The 13321-nt window shown below is 38.1% G+C and overlaps 1 non-coding gene across 1 annotated transcript; it reads right to left on the reverse strand.

The window, feature by feature from the left end:
• Positions 1-12563: 12563 nt before the first annotated feature.
• On the reverse strand, positions 12564-12635 carry Trnae-cuc (transfer RNA glutamic acid (anticodon CUC)). Its single transcript has one exon. It is a non-coding gene; the product is annotated as a tRNA-Glu (tRNA).
• Positions 12636-13321: the final 686 nt, after the last annotated feature.

Here is a 13321-nt window from a genome sequence, read left to right on the forward strand (position 1 = left end):
AACAGTGACTGGGTGGATACATCGCTTGGACCAATACCCACACAACGATCTTTCCACTGGTTTAGTCGACTTTACGATGGCGAATCTGCACTACACATCGGGCCAACGATAAAACTAAGTTATGCCAGCGTTAATGAAGTTACTGTGATAGATTTTGGAAAGGTGCAGATTGGCCATCGAGAAGATCGATGTTTGCATGTCAAAAATCCGTCAATATTTACCCGTGACTTAGTGGTAGCTTCCGAGTTTCCCTGGAGTGATGGATTCTTCATATCCGATACGTACTGGTTAGTTGTTGGTATGGATGAAACTGTTTCCCAGGTAACGTGGAAGCCAATCAGAAAAGAGAAATTGTCACGCAAAGTACAAATGAAGTTTGACGGAACGCATAGATTGAGTTTGGTTTTGAAAGGTGTGGCTGTTTACAGTTTAAAGGTTGGTATACTTCTATGAAACATGTTTTTCAATGCTTCTTTTCATATATGAATGATGTCCCATTTTCCTCTTTTTTTTTCCTTACTGAGACTTCTGAGATTTATTAACGTAGTCGTTGATGGCGCTGTAATATTGTAATAGTGGGAAAACTCTCACCTATGTCGAAATGCCTGTACTCCTCTGTGTAGAATTTTCTATAGTATATTCCCTGAATGATATAAAAAAAATACCGAGGTGGCGTACTGACAAGACATATTTATTCGGAGCTCTGTTGACCTTTAAGACTGGGCTTTTTGCGTTACCTGTTTCATTTATATTATTACTGCGCATTAATCCTGCGTGCATACGGAGTAAGTCGTCCCTTCCTTCCTTTAGCTATACTTGCATACGGAGTAAAACGTCCCTTCGTTAGAACTGGAAAAGTTCCGATTTCGACACTTTTTGTGATCTTACCAGCGACTACTATCGTGAAAGAGATGTAAAATGAGTACATATTCGATCGATTGCTGGGTTTTTTCTTTTGTAATCATGGTGCGCAAGCATTTGCGTGCGCACTCGAAATAAGCAGGTTACATTGGTTTTCACTGGACGGTGTGTTGAGACCGAGGTTCAGAGAAGTGTGCACGTAGGACTACGCCAGTACATTTGGCAGATGCTCCTCGTTTACAATTCTCTTTGTGTTGTTTTTTGCTGTGCTGTGCTGTGCTGTGCTGTGCTGTGCTCTGTTGTGCTTATGTTGCTCATGTGTTGTGCTGTGAGCAACCTAGTAATATTAGTAGCACACGTTGAAGAAGAACTTCTGTCTGTGTGTCGTGTGCTTCGATCGGCAACCACGACTGTCTTTTCTACAGGTCGCGTCGAAAGGTGCGTTCTTTTCGTCCCATTTTCCATTGAAGAGAACCGTGTTTGTGTGCAGTTTGTTTTTTGTTGTTCTCTGTAGAGCTTTGAACCGTTTTGTTACCTACGGCGCCACTGTACTGAAACCTTGTCGACTCGTCTGTGTTTTCCAGCATGACCATGCCTTATTGTAACTATAATTGTAATTTCTCAAGTTACATCGTATAGGGAGAAATTATTGTTTTGGTGTATTGTGAGGGCGCTGTGATGGCATATCACGTGTGTTTGATTGACAGTAAAGTTTGGGTATGTTCAGTCTACACGTTACTTGGTCTATGTTTGTGAATAAAGTTCAATGACCTGGCAGCGTAGCCACACACTGTATATATGTTTGTTTTGGTAAATGTATTTAAGGCCCGGAGATGGTCCAAAACCAGTAAACTCGTACTACCTAGTCTGGATGCCAACTGTGCGGCATGTGTAGCTAGACCACAGTTGGTGAGTGAAGGTATAAAATCATAACGATACTACCAGTTGTTTTCAACTTTTCTCGTCTAACATCTTGACCTCGGTGAGTGACTTTAGTCACCGGTTAGTACTGATACTTCTATACCGAAAACAGAACAGTCTTTATTGTGGTTCGTGTGTTGTTCGTCCAGTTCATTTTCGTCGTGTCTTGTTCATAATTTTTAGCCATTATCTTGATCCCCGTACCCAACATCACGCCCTCCCAGCCCATAATGGACTCAAGCAAACTTTGAACGACATAATGGGCGAGGCGACAGCCGAGCCCATTATGGAGTGCAAAGTTTGCTTGAGTCCATTATGGACTGGGAGGGCATACATTATTGTTATTATTTTATAGTTTTGCCAATTCCAGTGAATTTGTAGACCGAGAAACGCAAAACAACGTATAATATACACAGCGCTGAACATCGTCTGCCATGTTCGGCCCGGAAGCTGAATACTAATCATAGCGACACACGTACGTACACACACACATATACACTTCAATGAACTGCTGTGAAGACAAACTTGGTTCATGAATGCGTTGTATTTTTAAACAGTGGAAATGACAATCATAAGTAACAACATACATTTCGAAAAAATACCTAGTCGTATGAAGAAACAAAACAAATAAGCTTGTATTGTTATGCTCGTTCCGGGGCCGCCATGCCCAATAATGGAGTGTACAGCGATGACGTCACAAAATTCACTGGAATTGGTAATGCTATAATATAATATGTATTATGGACTGAGGTGTATTTTAGCACTCTACAAACACTGTATATACAGTGTACCATTAATTTCAAACTATATTAATCTTCTCGTTAGACAAGATATTACAGAGGTCTAGTTTACAAACTCAATTTCAAACTGTGTTATGTTCTTGCCAGACATGATATGACAGCACATTACAAACTATAATTTCAAACTGTTAATCTTCCCACCAGACATGATATTACAGCAGTCTACAAACTCTAATTTCAAACAACTATTTTAATCTTTCGTCAAACAAGATATTACAGTGGTTTACAAACTCTAATTTCAAACAACTGTATTATCTTATCATCAGACAAGATATTAGTCTACAAACTCTGTAATTTCAAACAACTGTATTATCTTATCATCAGACAAGATATTACAGCCCTCTGCAAACTCTAATTTGAATAAAACTGTCTGTCTTCTTGTCAGACATTTGCGTGCGCACTCAAAATACAAGCGGGTTACATTGCATTGGTTTTCGCTGGACAGTGTGTTGAGACTCAGACCACTACATGTATGTGAGAGCAGTGATCTGAGGTTGAGAGAAGTGTGCACTGTCTGCAAGCAGGACTACACCTGTACATTTGGCAGATGCTCCTCGTTTACAGTTCTTTTTGTGTTGTGCTGTGCCGTGCTGTGCTGTGCTGAACAGCATGTGCTATGTTACCTATATTTACATTGTGCTGTGCTGTGCGTAACACATTGTAACAAAGAACACGTTGAACAAAAACTTCCATCTGTGTGTCGTGTGCTTCGATCACGACTGTCTTTTCTACTGGTTTTGAAAGATGCATTCTTTTCATCCAATTTTCCATTGAAAAGAACCGTGTTTGTGTGCAGTTTGTTTTTTGTTGTTCTCTGTAGAACTTTGGACCGTTTTGTTACCTACGGCGCCACTGTTCTGAAACCTTGTCGACTCATCTGTGTTTTCCATCACGCCTAATGGTAACAGTCAACTTGTACCTAGTCTGAATGCCAACTGTGGCATGTGTAGTTAGACCACAGTTGGTGAGTGAAGGTATAAATCATAACGATACTGTATATAGGAACTAGACTAACTCGTACCAGTTGTTTTCAACTTTCTCGTCTAACATCTTGACCTCGGTGAGTGACTTTAGTCATCGGTTAGTACTGATACTTCTATACCGAAAACAGAACAGTCTTTATTGTGGTTCGTGTGTTGTTCGTCCAGTTCATTTTCGTCGTGTCTTGTTCATAATTTTTATCCATTATCTTGAACCCCAACATTATAAACAACTGTGTATTACTATGTATTATGGACTGAGGTGTATTTTAGCACTCTACAAACACAGTATATACAGTGTACCATTAATTTCAGTATATACAGTGTACCATTAATTTCAAACTATATTAATCTTCCTGTCAGACAAGGTTATTACAGCATTCTACAAACTCTGTAATTTCAAACAACTGTTTTAATCTTATCGTCAGACAAGATATTACAGCACATTACAAACTATAATTTCAAACTGTTAATCCTCCCACCAGACATGATATTACAGCAGTCTACAAACTCTGTAATTTCAAACAACTATTTTAATCTTATCATCAGATAAGATATTACAGCCCTCTGCAAACTGTAATTTGAAAACAATTGTCAGACAAGATATTACAGCATTCTAGAAAGTAATGTTAAACTGTTAATCTTAATATCAAACAAGATGTCACAGCATTCTACAAACTCTGTAATTTCAAACTATTCTTCTTGTCAGACAAGATGTTAGAGCATTCTACAAATGCTGTAATTTCAAACTCTATTATTCTCCTTGTCAGACAAGATGTTACAGCATTCTACAAACTAATTTCAAACTCTACTATCCTTCTTGTCAAACAAGACGTTACAGCATTCTACAAACTGTAATTTCAAAGTGTGTTAATCTTCTCATCAGACAAGATGTTAGAGCATTCTAGAAACTCTACTTTCAAACTTTGTTGATCTTTTCATCAGGTGATATTACAGCAGGCTACAAACTCTGTAATTTCAAATAACAGTTACTCTTCACATCAGTCAAGATATTACAGCATTTTACAAGCTCTAATTTCAAACAATTGTTAATCTTCTCGTCAAATAAGGTTTTTACAGCAGTCTACAAACTGTAATTTCAAACAAGTTACACTTCTCTTAAGTCAAGATATTACAGCATTCTACAAACTGTTAATCCTCTCAGACAAGATATTACATAAGTCTATAAACTCTGTATTGTACCATTAAATACTAATGGAACTGAGTGGACTTTCTTGTCCAGCAAGATATTACAACAGTCTACAAACTTTAATTTCAAACAACTTTAAATCTTCTCATGAGACAAGATATTACAACAGTCTACAAACTTTAATTTCAAACAACTTTAAATCTTCTCATCAGACAAGATATTACAGCATTCTACAAACTTTGTATTGTACCATTAAATACTAAAGGAACTGAGTGGACTTTCTTGTCCAGCAAGATATTACAACAGTCTACAAACTTTAATTTCAAACAACTTTAAATCTTCTCATCAGAAAAGGTATTACAGCATTCTACAAACTTTGTATTGTACCATTAAATACTAAAGGAACTGAGTGGACTTTCTTGTCCAGCAAGATATTACAACAGTCTACAAACTTTAATTTCAAACAACTTTAAATCTTCTCATCAGACAAGATATTACAGCATTCTACAAACTTTGTATTGTACCATTAAATACTAAAGGAACTGAGTGGACTTTCTTGTCCAGCAAGATATTACAACAGTCTACAAACTTTAATTTCAAACAACTTTTAATCTTCTCATCAGAAAAGGTATTACAACAGTCTACAAACTTTAATTTCAAACAACTTTTAATCTTCTCATCAGAAAAGGTATTACAGCATTCTACAAACTTTGTGTTGTACCATTAAATACTAAAGGAACTGAGTGGACTTTCTTGTCCGACAAAGTACAACAGTCTACAAGCTCTAATTTCAAACTGTGTTTAATCTTCTCATCAGAAAAGGTATTACAGCATTCTACAAACTTTGTATTGTACCATTAAATAATAAAGGAACTGAGTGGACTTTCTTGTCCAGCAAGATATAACAACAGTCTAGAAACTTTAATTTCAAACAACTGTGTCAATCTTCTCATCAGAAAAGCTATTACAGCATTCTACAAACTCTGTATTAAACCATTAATTTGAGTGGACCTTCTTGTCCAACAAGATATTACAACATTCTACAAACTCTGTATTAAACCATTAATTTGAGTGGACCTTCTTGTCCAACAAGATATTACAACATTCTACAAACTCTGTATTAAACCATTAATTTGAGTGGACCTTCTTGTCCAACAAGATATTACAACATTCTGCAAGCTTTCTTCACTATCATTAAACACAATCAGAACTGTGGGGATATACCATAGACTGGTGGAGGGTCTATGGATATACAAACCCTTTGAATACAAGCAATCTACTGAATGACTTGATCATAATTCTACACTATTCCACAAGTCTCAGTATATTGCTATACTTCATTGCTCATCTGAATCTAAAAAGATTTGAGTAGACTTTCTCACCACAGCTTATTATTTCTTGTACTTACACTAACCATCATGCTGCATTGAGTTTTTACCTCCCGTAAGGCGAGGTTATGTTATGCTTTTGTCTGTCTGTGTGTGTGTGTGTGTGTGTGTGTCTGTGTGTGTGTCTGTCTGTCTGTCTGTCTGTGTGTCTGTGGACATGATATCACAAAAACTTCCACACCGATTCTAATGAAACTTACAACACATCTTCCTTGCCAATCAAAGGAACTTATACGATTTTGGTAAACATCTTATTAACACTAATTAGTCATTTGCATAATTGACAATTTTCAGTAATTAGACTTTATCTTAAGAATGCACACTTCACATTCAACATAATTTGGTATATGCATTAACCATAACATAGCATATGTTGTATATAGTTTGTTGATGTAGCTTAGTTTTTAGCACAACTGAACTGAAGTTCAGTAGTTCTATAGCTATGGTGAAATGTCTGTCTGTGTGTGTGTGTGTGTGTGTGTGTGTAAATGACAAAGTAAAAAACTTCCAGACCGATTGCCTTGGTATTTGGTTGGGACATTACTTAGGGTGTGTAGATGGGAAATTGTTCAAATGAAAATGATCGCATCAGTGTCAAAAAACATGATTCTTGGTGTGAGAATATACTTTGACTCACCTAGAAATGAAAGGTTATTGTTTTATTGATGGCATGAAATTATTAAATCAATTATGGGGTACTTTACACTTCTAAGTTCTATGTGAATGGCATCAAGATTAACCTCTGTTTGAGGTTGCTTGGAAACACTGTTTTTGCACAGCTGAATTAAAACATAGACACTGTCTATGATTAAAACAGGTTCATTCAAATGCTTACAGACATGATAAAGAGTCTTGTACATCTGTCTGTCTGTGTGCCTATCTGTTGTTGAACTGATGAAGTTCAAATGCTGTAGGCATGGTGCGGTGTCTGTCTGTCTGTCTATGTGTGTGTGTGTGTGTGTGTGTGTGGATGACTTAAACTCAAAAACTGCTCAACAACAACCATTACCACACCCTTAGCAACAGTGAAATGATTATGCCTATTACAAAGATAAGAACAGGGATGGGTAGGTAAGTGATGGAAGATTTTTTAAAGTGTATGCAAATATGCCTAGCAACAAGACCACTCCCACAGCAACAGCAAAATGATGATGTATATTGTAAGGATGAAACCTGGGATGGGTAGGTGAAGTGAATAACGATTCCAAAAATGTGACCAAATATGCCTAGCTACAAACCATGCCCATGCATGTAGCAACAGCCAAATACAGTTGTGCTATAATGCAATTGGTGCTATTTTTTGTGATTAATTTACATGATCAATGATTTTCACTAATTAAGTCATATCTAGAGAATGCACAATTCATATTCTACAACATTTGGTACATACGTCAACCATAATAAGGATACATGGTATAAAGTCTATTGGCATGTATTTATTTTTAATTATTAATTCTTAGAATCAACATGTTTCATTCAACTTGCAAAGTGCCTGTAAATGGACGCCATCTGCACCATTTCATTTAATTACTTTTTGCCAGAAATGCTTGCAAAGGTTGAAAACTCACAAAACCTATGAAATGCAAACCAGGTGATAAGATCTTTTTGCCAGAATTATTTGGCTGAACATCACAGTTCCAACAACCATTTTGGTAAATCACATACAATGACTAACAAAAATTCCCATTCTACAACTTCTATTACATCTGCATCAATGCAACCTCTTCTGATTCCTCCACCCCTGCAGCAACCTCCCAATGCACTGCATCAATGCAACCTCTTGTGACTCCTCCACCCCTGCAGCAACCTCCCAATGCACTGCATCAATGCAACCTCTTCTGATTCCTCCACCCCTGTAGCAACCTCCCAATGCACTGCATCAATGCAACCTCTTCTGATTCCTCCACCCCTGCAGCAACCTCCCAATGCACTGCATCAATGCAACCTCTTGTGACTCCTCCACCCCTACAGCAACCTCCCAATGCACTGCATCAATGCAACCTCTTCTGATTCCTCCACCCCTGCAGCAACCTCCCAATGCACTGCATCAATGCAACCTCTTCTGGCTCCTCCACCCCTGTAGCAACCTCCCAATGCACTGCATCAATGCAACCTCTTCTGATTCCTCCACCCCTGCAGCAACCTCCCAATGCACTGCATCAATGCAACCTCTTCTGATTCCTCCACCCCTGTAGCAACCTCCCAATGCACTGCATCAATGCAACCTCTTGTGACTCCTCCACCCCTGTAGCAACCTCCCAATGCACTGCATCAATGCAACCTCTTGTGACTCCTCCACCCCTGTAGCAACCTCCCAATGCACTGCATCAATGCAACCTCTTGTGACTCCTCCACCCCTACAGCAACCTTCCAATGCACTGCATCAATGCAACCTCTTGTGACTCCTCCACCCCTGTAGCAACCTCCCAATGCACTGCATCAATGCAACCTCTTCTGACTCCTCCACCCCTACAGCAACCTCCCAATGCACTGCATCAATGCAACCTCTTCTGATTCCTCCACCCCTGTAGCAACCTCCCAATGCACTGCATCAATGCAACCTCTTCTGATTCCTCCACCCCTGTAGCAACCTCCCAATGCACTGCATCAATGCAACCTCTTGTGACTCCTCCACCCCAGTAGCAACCTCCCAATGCACTGCATCAATGCAACCTCTTCTGATTCCTCCACCCCTGTAGCAACCTCCTAATGCACTGCATCAATGCAACCTATTCTGATTCCTCCACCCCTGTAGCAACCTCCTAATGCACTGCATCAATGCAACCTCTTCTGATTCCTCCACCCCTGTAGCAACAGCAGCCTCCCAGTGCACCAGTTACAATAGCAAAACACACTACCCAAGTTACTGCTTTAAGAGAAGTGTTGTATATCGATACTACTGAACATACACCCTACAATAATTCTGACGCAGTAAATCAAACTGTTTGCACAACTCCAGCTACCAATACTATTACTACTACTAATCTTACAAATCGTTCTCAGTGGCTTAACTGAGAACATCAATTCATCGTGCTCACAACAAAACTGAAATTCTTGGTAATCTATACCAGATTTAAAGACCATACACTCTAGGCTATCTTTTCAGCCTGGTGAAAACAACTTGAGAATAAAGAAAGTCAGAAAAGGAGTCTAATTGCTACTGATTCTCCAGATGCTTTATAGTACAACTGAACTGATAAGGTTTAGTAGTGCTATTGGCATGGTGCAGTGTCTGTCCATCTGTCTGTCTGTGGATGACAGTGTGCCCTCTAAGCCAATTTGACGCGCCATTGACACACACAATTTCTAGAGACACTCCAAAACTTACTATGTGGTGACTCACAAGAAATGACAGTTTTTATCATTTTGACACACAACAAAATTTGGCTATCAATAGAGGGCACACTGGAGGATGACTTAAACTCAAAAACCACTGGACCGATTGTTTTGGTATTTGGTGGGGACATTACTTGTGATGTCTAGTTGGGAAATTGTTCAAGGGAAAATTATTGCCTCACAGATGTGTGATTTGGGTAAAAAAAAAAGTGCTTTTGGAAAAAAAAAAACTTCAACTCAAAAACTAGAGGTCTGGAATTTTGTGGGAATGTTCTTAGGGAGTTTATATCAAGAATTGTTCGTGACATGATATCGTCAGCAATATGCAAATTAGGTGTAACATTGTGACTGTTTGGTAAAAAATCTGTATATTCTAATGGGGGCTATTCAATAAACCATCTTCCGTCTCGCGGAAGATCTCACGTGATCCCACAAGACCCCATTGAGTGTATAGCAGCCATGTTAGGGTCGGTCAAGCTAAAGTGTCAAATGCTTAGCAACACCACTGTTCTCAACGTCATTGTACGTACAGTATATGATAGATCAAGGGAAGCAAAACTTTTAAAGTATGGTTGTAAAAATGATGTGTGTACAGGGAATGTATTAAAGTCGCTGGATTGGAGTTGCATAAGTGTAAATTTACAATGTTTAGTAACGTTCTTAGAAAACCAGGTATTGAAAGTTATATAGCCTTTCAACAACTTGCCTTGAAGGATCTTAATTCTAAAAGTTGGTTGTCGAAATTACTGGTTCTTCTTGATAAATACAGCCTGCCTTCTGCACACGACCTTCACTTTGATATTCCCAGCCAACATATATGGAAAAGTATGGTGGCTGATAGAATTAATGTATTCTGGACAAATCAAATTAAGTCAAATACAAATCAAAAATAGTCTCTGTTTCCTAAATATTGATGGTTATTATTATGAAAAACCTGATGCTGGCTGGAGTAGTAGACGATTTGAACCAATTGCTGTTAAAGGCTAATTAATTTACTTTGGGTGTTTACCAGTGTTTACCAAGTACATAAAGCTAGATTTAGTCAGTACCAGCTTGTTGATACATGTCCCTTGTGTCTACAAGATACTGAAAAGAGTACTCATTGTATCATAGACTGTGTGCCTTACTGGACTGTTTCAGAAAACCATTTATCAGTTCCCTTCAAAAAGTAGTTGTAAACAATCTTGGCACTGTTATTTGGAAGAGTTTATCACATCACACAACTCAACTGGCGAAATTTATCTTAGATCCAACTTTCTATTTCACCAAGATAGATGACAATACATTACATGAAGTTGAGGCGATATGTAGAGGGCTACTATTTGCACTACATCAACGCACTGTTCCACTTTAGGTATTATTGCAAAATTTTGATTGGTCAGAATTGTTTTGGTCTTGGAATGACACTTCTCTTTTTTATGTTGTCTTTTTGTAAAAGTCTGTTTTGTCCTTGTGTTGTCCCTTTACACAGGTCACTTTGGTTCTCCAGATAGTGGAGGAAATTCAGTTAACTGAACTGAACCGTGCCATTTCTAGATTATTTGCCTTCCTTAATATATAGATTCAAAACACAATTGCAATGTTTCATCTGAACTTCGTGATGACAAAAACAATAGCAGAGCCGCATTCCCAATCTTGAACTCCCCTATTGTTTCTATTGACAGGAGAATGAAGAACAAAGGCAAATAAGAAGAACGTGGTCTTGTACACGATGTCTCAGTCAGCCTGCGGCAAATAGAAATGTACGAGGTAGTCGGCCATGGGAGAATAACATAAATCTTAACTAAATAAATCTGTGAAATCCTTTTTCTCTTTACGGCAACAACTCTCATCTCACTCCCTGAAGAGGTCCTGATCAACTGTTATCGTAAAGATTTGTTCAGGCTTGCCAAAATGGATGAAATGGGGAATGTTGTTGAAGTGATGGCCAGTTAACTGACCATAACCCATTCATGTTGTTAAAAAGCTGGAAGAGAATAACTAATCATTTTAGGAGGAAATTTCACAGATGTCAGTATAATATGATATAAGACTGCATTATCCATAGCACCCCATTCAAATTGAATACACCATATGTAACTTCATTATTGACCTCACAAATTAAATTACTAAATACCAAAAGATCAAAATATCACTGTGAATAGAATGGAGGGGTGGGGGGGGGGGTGTCAAACATGTTATCTGTTCTTTAGTAGTGGATCAAATCTGAGAACACCTGTACCTAATACTTTATGCTAAAAGGTATAATTCTACTCCTCGGGCTCTTTTGACTGTCTATGGTCAATGTCATTGTATTAAAAACCATCCCTTACACACATTGTATTATCATGATTAATTATATTTTTGTCTTACTTTTTCTACAAATTATAAACAAAATGTATGAACTAATGTTTTGCTGTTGTTTGTTCATAGATTTATGAAATACTTGATAATGACTGTAAAGTTCACTGTGTAATGTATATATGTTGTAACATAAACAGGTGAAGTACATGTTTACAGTTGGTTGTTGAATCTTTGCTAGGAAGTCTTTGATTTGTGAGTTCTCTCACTTTACCAACACTAATATCATCCCTCCCCCAGCAGTGTGTTAGTTACATTTCACCAAGAGAAGACAGCAGTAAATTATACATTATGATAACAGTGTGTCATTGAAATTGAAAGAATTGGAAGTTAATGAGGGCCATATTTTAGAAAAATGGCAATTAGGAGAGTGCCACATTTTACTTTGACTCATTTTTTTTATCTAACTTTGCATTCTTTTGTGATTTGAGCATAATCCATCACACTGCTGCCACCAGTTTCAAATCCTACAGATAACATGTGCCATCACTGCCACCATTGTAAAGTAATATAAAAAAATATCAGTGAAATGCAGGAGTAGGCTTCCGATGATGCCAAACGCCCTCACACAGCCATTCTCTGGAATGAAGACCCTACACAAACTAGAAATAGTTCCTAATCATCTCAGTGCCATCCTATATTCAGCCAAGTGTAATTAAAATTGCATACATGAATTTACAGTGGCTTCTGCATAAATGTGGGTAAATATAAGAAAATACGTAGATGTACGATTAAAAACAACCGGAATTTGTGAATTTATCCTTATTGCGGGCGGAAAAAAAATTACTTCCCACACCGGGAATTGAACCCGGGCCTTGGCGGTGAGAGCGCCAAATCCTAACCACTAGACCATATGGGACCGTGGTGGAGGATGCATAATACGAAGTCTTTGAGGGCGCTATTGAATAATAATTGTACAGCTGTATGTATTGTGTACGTTTAGATGCATGGGTACGGTGATCTCGTATGTTTCGTCTCTATTTAACCACCACTTTTCTGAGAATACCATAGTCATTTGGAATTATGTATTTATTTCTTTGCCATCACACGAATAATGCAACGGTAAATCAGTGCCCGCGCACGACAAGGACAAAACATGTTTGATGATCCTCTAGCTCGACTGTACATATACATCATTCATCTACAATATTATTCTTAACTAGTTACTGTCAATAGCTGCAACTGGAACGTGTTTTGAAACTATGTATTCCTAGATGCATCCCCTAGGTCTACTGAAGTACTATCACTACTATGGACTAAGAATGTAGATGGCGCTCGTACGATCGTGAAGCGAGATACGTGTACGTGTAGGGTCTATGCTTTGACCATGTACCAAGCCGACGGTACCAAGCTCATAGAGCATACACGAAACTGTCGTTTTAGAGAGTGTATCTCCTAAATGTTGGACTACGGTATTATGGATATTCTGGCAAGAAATTTGTCGCTATATTTTTATACTTCAGGAGTTTAAGGTTTTGACCAAAATCACATCTTTTGACCCAAAACACATTATCTCTCATGCAATCATTTTCATTTGAACATTTT

This window comes from Glandiceps talaboti, chromosome 22, assembly GCF_964340395.1.
Source record: "Glandiceps talaboti chromosome 22, keGlaTala1.1, whole genome shotgun sequence".
NCBI lineage: Eukaryota > Metazoa > Hemichordata > Enteropneusta > Spengelidae > Glandiceps > Glandiceps talaboti.